This window comes from Oncorhynchus keta, unplaced genomic scaffold (assembly GCF_023373465.1).
Source record: "Oncorhynchus keta strain PuntledgeMale-10-30-2019 unplaced genomic scaffold, Oket_V2 Un_contig_24170_pilon_pilon, whole genome shotgun sequence".
In the NCBI taxonomy this organism is placed as follows: Eukaryota; Metazoa; Chordata; class Actinopteri; order Salmoniformes; family Salmonidae; genus Oncorhynchus; species Oncorhynchus keta.
In genome coordinates, this window is record NW_026283759.1 from 6,255 (window position 1) to 20,000 (window position 13,746).

The 13,746-nt window shown below is 50.0% G+C and overlaps 1 pseudogene; it reads left to right on the plus strand.

Annotated features, from left to right (window-relative positions):
* The first annotated feature begins 1,206 nt into the window (after nt 1–1,206).
* Nucleotides 1,207–13,746, plus strand: part of LOC127921960 (lysyl oxidase homolog 4-like) — a 54,568-nt pseudogene continuing 42,028 nt past the window's right edge.

Below are 13,746 nucleotides of genomic sequence, written 5' to 3' on the forward strand. Positions count from 1 at the left end.
CACACACACACACACACACACACACACACACACACACACACACACACACACACACACACACACACACACACATCCTGTTTTCAGTGTGTTTGTTCCTTCATGTCCTTGTTGTGGAGAGACTGCGATGGCAACTAAAGTTAGATTCTGTTCTGTCCTTTCCCCATCCCTTCTCTCCTATCCACCTCCCCTCCCCCCTCCCCATTCCTCCCCATCCCTTCTCTCCTATCCACCTCCCCTCCCCCTCCTCCCCTCCCCCATTCCTCCCCCTCCCCTCCTCCCCCTCCCCCCATTCCTCCCCATCCCTTCTCTCCTATCCCCTCCCCATTCCTCCCCCTCCCCTCCACTCCCCATTCCTCCCCATTCCTCCCCATCCCTTCTCTCCTATCCCCCTCCCCTCCTCCCCTCCCCCATTCCTCCACATCCCTTCTCTCCTATCCCCCTCCCCTCCTCCCCCCTCCCCATCCCTTCTCTCCTATCCCCCTCCCCATTCCTCCCCTCCCCTCTACTCCCCCATTCCTCCCCATTCCTCCCCATCCCTTCTCTCCTATCCCCCTCCCCCTCCCCATTCCTCCCCATCCCTTCTCTCCTATCCCCCTCCCCTTCTCCCCCTCCCCCATTCCTCCCCATCCCTTCTCTCCTATCCCCCTCCCCCTCCTCTCCCTCCCCCATTCCTCCCCATCCCTTCTCTCCTATCCCCCTCCCCTCCTCCCCCCCCCATTCCTCCCCATCCCTTCTCTCCTATCCCCTCCCCTCCTCCCCCTCCCCCATTCCTCCCCATCCCTTCTCTCCTATCCCCCTCCCCCTCCTCTCCCCTCCCCCATTCCTCCCCATCCCTTCTCTCCTATCCCCCTCCCCCTCCTCTCCCCTCCCCCATTCCTCCCCCTCCCCCATTCCTCCCCATCCCTTCTCTCCTATCCCCCTCCCCTCCTCCCCCTCCCCCATTCCTCCCCATCCTTCTCTCCTATCCCCCTCCCCTCCTCTCCCTCCCCCATTCCTCCCCATCCCTTCTCTCCTATCCCCTCCCCTCCCTCTCCCCTCCCCATTCCTCCCCATCCCTTCTCTCCTATCCCCCTCCACTCCCCCCTCCTCTCCCCTCCCCATTCCTCCCCATCCCCACTCTCCTATCCCCCTCCCCCTCCTCTCCCCTCCCCCATTCCTCCCCATCCCTTCTCTCCTATCCCCCTCCCCCTCCTCTCCCCTCCCCAGACGGCCAGTAGGGTGAGACTGGAGGAGGTACGTCTCCGGCCCGTTCTGACAGGCGTCCGTACCGGCCTGCTGTCAGAGGGCGTTTTGGAAGTGAAGCATGCTGGGAGGTGGCGTCATGTGTGCGACCAGGGCTGGGACCTCAGCGGCAGCCGTGTGGTGTGTGGCATGCTGGGATACCCCTCCGCCGAGGCATACGACCACACCGTCTACAGGTAAGGGAGAGAGGGTGTGTTTGTGTCTGGAAAGGTGTGTCCCCATTTTGACATCCCCATTTTTCACATAAATGTGTGTGTGTGTGTGCATGTGTGTGTGCTTGTGTGTGTGCTTGTGTGTGTGTGGGGGGGGGGGGTGCAGAGCCAGCATTACTACCACCATCCACACAGCAGTTACTCACTAGCATTGGGCTAACCATGCCTGCGTGTCTGGACTTTGCCTCATCATAGTAGGCTATGCACATTTAAATAGTCTTAAATAGCAGGTGTGTGTCCCAAATGACTAGCCTTTTTAGTGCACTACTTTTTATGAAAGCCCTGGTCAAACATAGTGCCCTAAATAGGGAATAGGGTGTGATTTTGGACGTATCCTTAAAGAGTATGTTATTAATGTCAGAGGCTGGCTGTAGGAGGAGCATCATGTGTGTTTGGATGGAGACCAGGAACGTATCCTCTAATCTCATGTAATTATACACAACCGGTGGAAATAGCATACGACAGCACTTCCTATAAGTCTTATAAAAACTCTCTAGTTTTCTCTCTCTCTCTGTCTATCTCACCCCGTCTATCTCTCACCCGTCTATCTCTCACCCCATCTATCACTCACCCGTCTATCTCTCACCCCATCTAACTCTCACCCCATCTATCTCTCCCCGTCTATCTCTCGTTCTCTTTCTCTCACCCCCTATCTCTCATCTATCTCTCCCCCCGTCTATCTCTCGTTCTCTTTCTCTCACCCCGTCTATCTCTCACCCCGTCTATCTCTCACCCCGTCTATCTCTCACCCGTCTATCTCTCGTTCTCTTTCTCTCCCCCCGTCTATCTCTCACCCCGTCTATCTCTCACCCCGTCTATCTCTCGTTCTCTATCTCTCACCCCGTCTATCTCTCACCCCGTCTATCTCTCACCCCGTCTATCTCTCACCCGTCTATCTCTCGTTCTCTTTCTCTCACCCCGTCTATCTCTCACCCCGTCTATCTCTCACCCCGTCTATCTCTCGTTCTCTTTCTCTCACCCCGTCTATCTCTCACCCCGTCTATCTCTCACCCCGTCTATCTCTCACCCGTCTATCTCTCGTTCTCTTTCTCTCACCCCGTCTATCTCTCACCCCGTCTATCTCTCACCCCGTCTATCTCTCACCCCGTCTATCTCTCACCCCGTCTATCTCTCACCCCATCTATCTCTCACCCCGTCTATCTCTCACCCCGTCTATCTCTCACCCCGTCTATCTCTCACCCCGTCTATCTCTCACCCCGTCTATCTCTCACCCCGTCTATCTCTCACCCCATCTATCTCTCACCCCATCTATCTCTCACCCCGTCTATCTCTCACCCCGTCTATCCCTCACCCCGTCTATCTCTCACCCCGTCTATCTCTCACCCCATCTATCTCTCACCCCGTCTATCTCTCACCCGTCTATCTCTCGTTCTCTATCTCTCACCCCGTCTATCTCTGACCCCTTCTATCTCTCACTCGTCTATCTCTCACCCCATCTATCTCTCACCCCATCTATCTCTCACCCCGTCTATCTCTCACCCCATCTATCTCTCACCCCATCTATCTCTCACCCCATCTATCTCTCACCCCATCTATCTCTCACCCTATCTATCTCTCACCCCGTCTATCTCTCACCCCATCTATCTCTCGTTCTCTTTCTCTCACTCGTCTATCTCTCACCCCATCTATCTCTCACCCCGTCTATCTCTCACCCCGTCTATCTCTCACCCCATCTATCTCTCACCCCGTCGATCTCTCACCCCATCTATCTCTCACCACATCTATCTCTCACCCCATCTATCTCTCGTTCTCTATCTGTTTATCTCTCACCCCATCTATCTCTCATTCTCTATCTGTTTCTCTCTCTCTCTCTCTATCTGTCTATCTCTCACCCCATCTATCTCTCGTTCTCTATCTGTTTCTCTCTCTCTCTGTCTATCTCTCACCCCATCTATCTCTCGTTCTCTATCTGTTTATCTCTCTCTCTGTCTATCTCTCACCCTATCTAACTCTCGTTCTCTATCTGTTTCTCTCTCTCTCTGTCTATCTCTCACCCCATCTATCTCTCGTTCTCTATCTGTTTCTCTCTCACCCCATCTATCTCTCACCCCATCTATCTCTCGTTCTCTCTCTGTCTCTCACCCCATCTATCTCTCGTTCTCTATCTGTTTCTCTCTCTCTCTTCTCTCTCTACCTCTGGTTTCAGTATCTGTGTTTCAGTGGCTACATGGTTTGGTTGGGAAAGGTTTGTGTCTTTCAGTGAGTAACGTTTATTGATACAATTATCTTGGTTTGTGTTTTTGTAGGCTACAGTAGTTCCATTATTTCCCCATGTCTCCCACATGTCACTTCTACAGTCATATTCTAGAACACTTAGACCTGTAGAATCCATTACCCGGGCGATGGACGTCTCGGTGAATCTCGTCCATCTGTCCATCTGTCTGTCCCCAGCTGTAAATAACCTTTATAAAGGCACAGACCTTTAGAGTCTACAGACACACAGACCACCTCTGTCTGTCCGTCCAGCCACAGGCTTTATTTACGGCCTGTGTGGAGGATGTCTCCTCTACCCTAAACTATCTTTACATCCCAGATAATTACAGCTAATGTCCAGGTTAGGCTGCTGAATAAACACACACACACACACACACACACACACACACACACACACACACACACACACACACACACACACACACACACACACACACACACACACACACACACACACACACACACACACACACACACACACACACACTGCTACATTTTTAAAAATCAGTTCCTCTTTACAGTCACTTCCTGATTGAGATCACAAACCACAGAGTTGGATAGGGGGAGCACTTGGCACACCATTATGGCAAAGACGCAAAGAGGTGCCCTCTCTCCAACTCTATGCCACTAAACCCACCGAGACCTCCACATTTTCCTCGTCTAGGAATCCCCTTTTCGGGGAAGATTTTCAGCTTTTTAACTGAGGTTTTTCTGCCCCAGTTGACGAGGTGTGAGGCTGGAGAAAGGTTGTGAATGTTTCACCGCCAGAGAGAGGAAAAAAAGGGTTTTGTTGTTGTTCTTTTTCTTCATGAGATGAAAACACTGCCACGTTTGCTGTTCCCCTCTCAGAGGAAATAACAGTGATTTGATGCCAGCCTTTCGTCTCTCCAAATCTCTCAACAGTTTCTAAATGTGTTTCAAAGAGAACGTTAGGCCAATGTTGACACAGAGCTTAAAGGTGTTTATACACACGTACACAACTCTAGAGGTTTTTAGACAAACATTTCACCTCAGTAGTCAGTTAGTGGGCCCTGTGCTGGCCTCCCATTTTGTCAGCCAGTCATTTGGAAGAGCAGATGGCAGACAATATTATTTATTTTTAAACCGGTGACCGGTGCTTCCTTCCACCTAAACCACAGAGCAGATGAATGATGGTGTCTTAGCCTCCTTCCACCTAAACCACAGAGCAGATGAATGATGGTGTCTTAGCCTCCTTCCACCTAAACCACAGAGCCAATGAATGATGGGGTCTTAGCCTCCTTCCACCTAAACCACAGAGCAGATGAATGATGGTGTCTTAGCCTCCTTCCACCTAAACCACAGAGCAGATGAATGATGGTGTCTTAGCCTCCTTCCACCTAAACCACAGAGCAGATGAATGATGGTGTCTTAGCCTCCTTCCACCTAAACCACAGAGCCAATGAATGATGGGGACTTAGCCTCCTTCCACCTAAACCACAGAGCAGATGAATGATGGTGGCTTAGCCTCCTTCCACCTAAACCACAGAGCAGATGAATGATGGTGTCTTAGCCTCCTTCCACCTAAACCACAGAGCAGATGAATGATGGTGTCTTAGCCTCCTTCCACCTAAACCACAGAGCAGATGAATGATGGTGTCTTAGCCTCCTTCCACCTAAACCACAGAGCAGATGAATGATGGGGACTTAGCCTCCTTCCACCTAAACCACAGAGCAGATGAATGATGGTGTCTTAGCCTCCTTCCACGTAAACCACAGAGCAGATGAATGATGGGGACTTAGCCTCCTTCCACCTAAACCACAGAGCAGATGAATGATGGTGTCTTAGCCTCCTTCCACCTAAACCACAGAGCAGATGAATGATGGGGACTTAGCCTCCTTCCACCTAAACCACAGAGCAGATGAATGATGGTGTCTTAGCCTCCTTCCACCTAAACCACAGAGCAGATGAATGATGGTGTCTTAGCCTCCTTCCACCTAAACCACAGAGCAGATGAATGATGGTGTCTTAGCCTCCTTCCACCTAAACCACAGAGCAGATGAATGATGGGGACTTAGCCTCCTTCCACCTAAACCACAGAGCAGATGAATGATGGTGTCTTAGCCTCCTTCCACCTAAACCACAGAGCAGATGAATGATGGTGTCTTAGCCTCCTTCCACCTAAACCACAGAGCAGATGAATGATGGTGTCTTAGCCTCCTTCAACCTAAACCACAGAGCAGATGAATGATGGTGTCTTAGCCTCCTTCCACCTAAACCACAGAGCAGATGAATGATGGTGTCTTAGCCTCCTTCCACCTAAACCACAGAGCAGATGAATGATAGAAGGACAAGCACAGCCATCTCTGCTCTGCCGTTTGATTCAGAGAGCCTAACTTCAGTATCTGTCAGTGATGGACAGCTGGGCTGTGTCCCAAATGACATCATACTCCCTATATACTGCGCTACATTCTGACCAGAGGGCCCTGCATCATACTCCCTATATACTGCGCTACATTCTGACCAGAGGGCCCTGCATCATACTCCCTATATACTGCGCTACATTCTGACCAGAGGGCCCTGCATCATACTCCCTATATACTGCGCTACATTCTGACCAGAGGGCCCTGCATCATACTCCCTATATACTGCACTACATTCTGACCAGAGGGCCCTGCATCATACTCCCTATATACTGCGCTACATTCTGACCGGAGGGCTCTGCATCATACTCCCTATATACTGCTCTACATTCTGACCAGAGGGCCCTGCATCATACTCCCTATATACTGCTCTACATTCTGACCAGAGGGCCCTGCATCATACTCCCTATATACTGCACTACATTCTGACCAGAGGGCCCTGCATCATACTCCCTATATACTGCGCTACATTCTGACCGGAGGGCTCTGCATCATACTCCCTATATACTGCTCTACATTCTGACCAGAGGGCCCTGCATCATACTCCCTATATACTGCTCTACATTCTGACCAGAGGGCCCTGCATCATACTCCCTATATACTGCACTACATTCTGACCAGAGGGCCCTGCATCATACTCCCTATATACTGCACTACATTCTGACCAGAGGGCCCTGCATCATACTCCCTATATACTGCTCTACATTCTGACCAGAGGGCCCTGCATCATACTCCCCTATATACTGCTCTACATTCTGACCAGAGGGCCCTGCATCATACTCCCTATATACTGCTCTACATTCTGACCAGAGGGCCCTGCATCATACTCCCTATATACTGCTCTACATTCTGACCAGAGGGCCCTGCATCATACTCCCTATATACTGCTCTACATTCTGACCAGAGGGCCCTGCATCATACTCCCTATATACTGCACTACATTCTGACCAGAGGGCCCTGCATCATACTCCCTATATACTGCTCTACATTCTGACCAGAGGGCCCTGCATCATACTCCCTATATACTGCTCTACATTCTGACCAGAGGGCCCTGCATCATACTCCCTATATACTGCTCTACATTCTGACCAGAGGGCCCTGCATCATACTCCCTATATACTGCGCTACATTCTGACCAGAGGGCCCTGCATCATACTCCCTATATACTGCGCTACATTCTGACCAGAGGGCCCTGCATCATACTCCCTATATACTGCGCTACATTCTGACCAGAGGGCCCTGCATCATACTCCCTATATACTGCTCTACATTCTGACCAGAGGGCCCTGCATCATACTCCCTATATACTGCACTACATTCTGACCAGAGGGCCCTGCATCATACTCCCTATATACTGCTCTACATTCTGACCAGAGGGCTCTGCATCATACTCCCTATATACTGCTCTACATTCTGACCAGAGGGCCCTGCATCATACTCCTATATACTGCTCTACATTCTGACCAGAGGGCCCTGCATCATACTCCCTATATACTGCGCTACATTCTGACCAGAGGGCTCTGCATCATACTCCCTATATACTGCGCTACATTCTGACCAGAGGGCCCTGCATCATACTCCCTATATACTGCTCTACATTCTGACCAGAGGGCCCTGCATCATACTCCCTATATACTGCTCTACATTCTGACCGGAGGGCTCTGCATCATACTCCCTATATACTGCTCTACATTCTGACCAGAGGGCTCTGCATCATACTCCCTATATACTGCGCTACATTCTGACCAGAGGGCCCTGCATCATACTCCCTATATACTGCTCTACATTCTGACCAGGGCCCTGCATCATACTCCCTATATACTGCTCTACATTCTGACCAGAGGGCCCTGCATCATACTCCCTATATACTGCTCTACATTCTGACCAGAGGGCTCTGCATCATACTCCCTATATACTGCGCTACATTCTGACCAGAGGGCCCTGCATCATACTCCCTATATACTGCTCTACATTCTGACCAGAGGGCCCTGCATCATACTCCTATATACTGCGCTACATTCTGACCAGAGGGCCCTGCATCATACTCCTATATACTGCTCTACATTCTGACCAGAGGGCTCTGCATCATACTCCCTATATACTGCTCTACATTCTGACCAGAGGGCCCTGCATCATACTCCTATATACTGCTCTACATTCTGACCAGAGGGCTCTGCATCATACTCCCTATATACTGCTCTACATTCTGACCAGAGGGCCCTGCATCATACTCCCTATATACTGCTCTACATTCTGACCAGAGGGCCCTGCATCATACTCCCTATATACTGCTCTACATTCTGACCAGAGGGCCCTGCATCATACTCCCTATATACTGCGCTACATTCTGACCAGAGGGCCCTGCATCATACTCCCTATATACTGCTCTACATTCTGACCAGAGGGCCCTGCATCATACTCCCTATATACTGCGCTACATTCTGACCAGAGGGCCCTGCATCATACTCCCTATATACTGCTCTACATTCTGACCAGAGGGCTCTGCATCATACTCCCTATATACTGCTCTACATTCTGACCAGAGGGCCCTGCATCATACTCCCTATATACTGCTCTACATTCTGACCAGAGGGCCCTGCATCATACTCCCTATATACTGCTCTACATTCTGACCAGAGGGCTCTGCATCATACTCCCTATATACTGCTCTACATTCTGACCAGAGGGCTCTGCATCATACTCCCTATATACTGCGCTACATTCTGACCAGAGGGCCCTGCATCATACTCCTATATACTGCACTACATTCTGACCAGAGGGCTCTGCATCATACTCCCTATATACTGCTCTACATTCTGACCAGAGGGCCCTGCATCATACTCCCTATATACTGCTCTACATTCTGACCAGAGGGCCCTGCATCATACTCCCTATATACTGCTCTACATTCTGACCAGAGGGCTCTGCATCATACTCCCTATATACTGCGCTACATTCTGACCAGAGGGCCCTGCATCATACTCCCTATATACTGCTCTACATTCTGACCAGAGGGCCCTGCATCATACTCCCTATATACTGCGCTACATTCTGACCAGAGGGCCCTGCATCATACTCCCTATATACTGCTCTACATTCTGACCAGAGGGCTCTGCATCATACTCCCTATATAATGCTCTACATTCTGACCAGAGGGCCCTGCATCATACTCCCTATATACTGCTCTACATTCTGACCAGAGGGCCCTGCATCATACTCCCTATATACTGCTCTACATTCTGACCAGAGGGCTCTGCATCATACTCCCTATATACTGCTCTACATTCTGACCAGAGGGCTCTGCATCATACTCCCTATATACTGCGCTACATTCTGACCAGAGGGCCCTGCATCATACTCCCTATATACTGCACTACATTCTGACCAGAGGGCTCTGCATCATACTCCCTATATACTGCTCTACATTCTGACCAGAGGGCCCTGCATCATACTCCCTATATACTGCTCTACATTCTGACCAGAGGGCTCTGCATCATACTCCCTATATACTGCACTACATTCTGACCAGAGGGCTCTGCATCATACTCCCTATATACTGCGCTACATTCTGACCAGAGGGCCCTGCATCATACTCCCTATATACTGCACTACATTCTGACCAGAGGGCTCTGCATCATACTCCCTATATACTGCTCTACATTCTGACCAGAGGGCTCTGCATCATACTCCCTATATACTGCGCTACATTCTGACCAGAGGGCCCTGCATCATACTCCCTATATACTGCTCTACATTCTGACCAGAGGGCCCTGCATCATACTCCCTATATACTGCTCTACATTCTGACCAGAGGGCTCTGCATCATACTCCCTATATACTGCTCTACATTCTGACCAGAGGGCTCTGCATCATACTCCCTATATACTGCACTACATTCTGACCAGAGGGCTCTGCATCATACTCCCTATATACTGCACTACATTCTGACCAGAGGGCTCTGCATCATACTCCCTATATACTGCTCTACATTCTGACCAGAGGGCCCTGCATCATACTCCCTATATACTGCTCTACATTCTGACCAGAGGGCCCTGCATCATACTCCCTATATACTGCGCTACATTCTGACCAGAGGGCCCTGCATCATACTCCCTATATACTGCTCTACATTCTGACCAGAGGGCCCTGCATCATACTCCCTATATACTGCTCTACATTCTGACCAGAGGGCCCTGCATCATACTCCCTATATACTGCACTACATTCTGACCAGAGGGCCCTGCATCATACTCCCTATATACTGCTCTACATTCTGACCAGAGGGCCCTGCATCATACTCCCTATATACTGCTCTACATTCTGACCAGAGGGCCCTGCATCATACTCCCTATATACTGCTCTACATTCTGACCAGAGGGCCCTGCAATCATACTCCCTATATACTGCACTACATTCTGACCAGAGGGCCCTGCATCATACTCCCTATATACTGCTCTACATTCTGACCAGAGGGCCCTGCATCATACTCCCTATATACTGCTCTACATTCTGACCAGAGGGCCCTGCAATCATACTCCCTATATACTGCGCTACATTCTGATCAGAGGGCCCTGTTCTAAAACAGTACACTAAATAGGGAATATGGTGCCATTTGGGCTGATCCTGGTGTTCTGGGCGTTTAACTTGAGGTTGAGAGGTTGGTTTATGCGTCAGTGAATGACTGTCTCTTCTGTGGTGCCAAATGGTACTTTAGTCTGGTTTGGTCTTACTCTACTGGTTGGCCAAGTTCACTTTGGCCTCACCCGGTCCAGTCTTAGCCAAGTCTTTCCAACCCGGTCCAGTCTTCGCCAAGTCTTCCCAACCCGGTCCAGTCTTAGCCAAGTCTTCCCAACCCGGTCCAGTCTTAGCCAAGTCTTCCCAACCCAGTCCAGTCCTAGCCAAGTCTTCCCAACCCGGTCCAGTCTTAGCCAATTCTTCCCAACCCGGTCCAGGCTTAGCCAAGTCTTCCCAACCCGGTCCAGGCTTAGCCAAGTCTTCCCAAACCCGGTCCAGTCTTAGCCAAGTCTTCCCAACCTGGTCCAGTCCTGGCCAAGTCTTCCCAACCCGGTCCAGTCTTAGCCAAGTCTTCCCAACCTGGTCCAGTCCTAGCCAAGTCTTCCCAACCCGGTCCAGTCTTAGCCAAGTCTTCCCAACCCGGTCCAGTCTTAGCCAAGTCTTCCCAACCCGGTCCAGTCTTAGCCAAGTCTTCCCAACCTGGTCCAGTCTTAGCCAAGTCTTCCCAACCTGGTCCAGTCTTAGCCAAGTCTTCCCAACCCGGTCCAGTTTAGCCAAGTCTTCCCAACCCGGTCCAGTCTTAGCCAAGTCTTCCCAACCCGGTCCAGTCTTAGCCAAGTCTTCCCAACCCGGTCCAGTCTTAGCCAAGTCTTCTCAACCTGGTCCAGTCTTAGCCAAGTCTTCCCAACCCTTTGGCCAAAAGTATTCTACATGCAAACATTCACGTCTCCTCCTCGCCCTCACCAAGAAATAGGGCACCATTTCAGACACAACCTAAATATCCTTTTATCCTTTTGTCCTGGTACATTCACTCTGCTGTGTCAGCTATAACCCCACTGACTGACCTGATGTCAGCTATAACCCCACTGACTGACCTGATGTCAGCTATAACCCCACTGACTGACCTGGTGTCAGCTATAACCCCACTGACTGACCTGATGTCAGCTATAACCCCACTGACTGACCTGGTGTCAGCTATAACCCCACTGACTGACCTGATGTCAGCTATAACCCCACTGACTGACCTGATGTCAGCTATAACCCCACTGACTGATCTGGTGTCAGCTATAACCCCACTGACTGACCTGGTGTCAGCTATAACCCCACTGACTGATCTGGTGTCAGCTATAACCCCACTGACTGACCTGATGTCAGCTATAACCCCACTGACTGATCTGGTGTCAGCTATAACCCCACTGACTGACCTGATGTCAGCTATAACCCCACTGACTGACCTGGTGTCAGCTATAACCCCACTGACTGACCTGATGTCAGCTATAACCCCACTGACTGACCTGATGTCAGCTATAACCCCACTGACTGATCTGGTGTCAGCTATAACCCCACTGACTGATCTGGTGTCAGCTATAACCCCACTGACTGACCTGATGTCAGCTATAACCCCACTGACTGACCTGATGTCAGCTATAACCCCCACTGACTGACCTGATGTCAGCTATAACCCCACTGACTGACCTGGTGTCAGCTATAACCCCACTGACTGACCTGGTGTCAGCTATAACCCCACTGACTGACCTGGTGTCAGCTATAACCCCACTGACTGACCTGGTGTCAGCTATAACCCCACTGACTGACCTGATGTCAGCTATAACCCCACTGACTGACCTGGTGTCAGCTATAACCCCACTGACTGACCTGGTGTCAGCTATAACCCCACTGACTGACCTGATGTCAGCTATAACCCCACTGACTGACCTGACCTGACTGACCTAATGTCAGCTATAACCCCACTGACTGATCTGATGTCAGCTATAACCCCACTGACTGACCTGATGTCAGCTATAACCCCACTGACTGATCTGATGTCAGCTATAACCCCACTGACTGATCTGATGTCAGCTATAACCCCACTGACTGATCTGATGTCAGCTATAACCCCACTGACTGATCTGGTGTGTGGAGCTGTTCCTAGACTCCGGTGGGCTGTTTCTCAGTGTGGTTTCTGTCTCTGTTTACCATGAACGGGACATCTGCAGTGTTTATCATGAACAGGACATCTGCAACGTTTACCATGAACGTCGCGTTCTGCAGTGTTTATCATGAACAGGACATCTGCAGTGTTTACCATGAACAGGACATCTGCAGTGTTTATCATGAACAGGACATCTGCAGTGTTTACCATGAACAGGACATCTGCAGTGTTTACCATGAACACGACATCTGCAGTGTTTATCATGAACAGGACATCTGCAGTGTTTATCATGAACGGGACATCTGCAGTGTTTATCATGAACAGGACATCTGCAGTGTTTACCATGAATGGGACATCTGCAGTGTTTACCATGAACACGACATCTGCAGTGTTTATCATGAACAGGACATCTGCAGTGTTTATCATGAACGGGACATCTGCAGTGTTTATCATGAACAGGACATCTGCAGTGTTTACCATGAATGTCGCGTTCTGCAGTGTTTACCATGAACGGGACATCTGCAGTGTTTACCATGAACAGGACATCTGCAGTGTTTATCATGAACGGGACATCTGCAGTGTTTATCATGAACGGGACATCTGCAGTGTTTATCATGAACGGGACATCTGCAGTGTTTATCATGAACAGGACATCTGCAGTGTTTACCATGAACAGGACATCTGCAGTGTTTACCATGAACAGGACATCTGCAGTGTTTATCATGAACGGGACATCTGCAGTGTTTACCATGAACAGGACATCTGCAGTGTTTATCATGAACGGGACATCTGCAGTGTTTATCATGAACAGGACATCTGCAGTGTTTACCATGAATGTCGCGTTCTGCAGTGTTTATCATGAACGGGACATCTGCAGTGTTTATCATGAACGGGACATCTGCAGTGTTTATCATGAACGGGACATCTGCAGTGTTTACCATGAACGGGACATCTGCAGTGTTTATCATGAACAGGACATCTGCAGTGTTTACCATGAACGGGACATCT